Genomic DNA, 484 nt, shown 5'->3' with positions numbered 1-484 from the left:
AAAATTGTACTGCGGCCCATTATAGCTTTGTGATTTCAGCTTCTTGGAGCTAATGCGTTCGGCTTGGTTTCTTAACTGAAGTTTGTGAAGCTGAAGTGGCAGAGGTTTAGAACAAGCCTTAAATGCTTCCTAATTTTCCAATTGATCTTGTCCAGAGGGATACATTTCTTTATGTTGTTCTAGCTACCTCTTGAGCTTGGGTTGGTTTTCCCTTGAAGAGGAAAGGGTGATGCAGCAAAGTAGCGAAAGTATTTCCCTTAGTTTTGAGAACCAAGGTATCAATCCAGTAGGAGACGACGCACAAGTCACCGAATACCTGCACAAACAATCAAGAACCTTGCAACCAACGCGATAAAGGGGTTGTCAATCCCTTCACGGCCACTCGCAAAAATGAGATCTAATAGAGATAATAAAGTAAATATTTTTGGTATTTTTGTTGTATAGATTGGAAAGTAAAGATTGCAAAGTACTAAACAAGATTCAA

The sequence above is a fragment of the Triticum dicoccoides genome, chromosome 3B (assembly GCF_002162155.2).
Source record: "Triticum dicoccoides isolate Atlit2015 ecotype Zavitan chromosome 3B, WEW_v2.0, whole genome shotgun sequence".
Taxonomy (NCBI): Eukaryota; Viridiplantae; Streptophyta; class Magnoliopsida; order Poales; family Poaceae; genus Triticum; species Triticum dicoccoides.
This window is presented reverse-complemented; position numbering follows the sequence as displayed.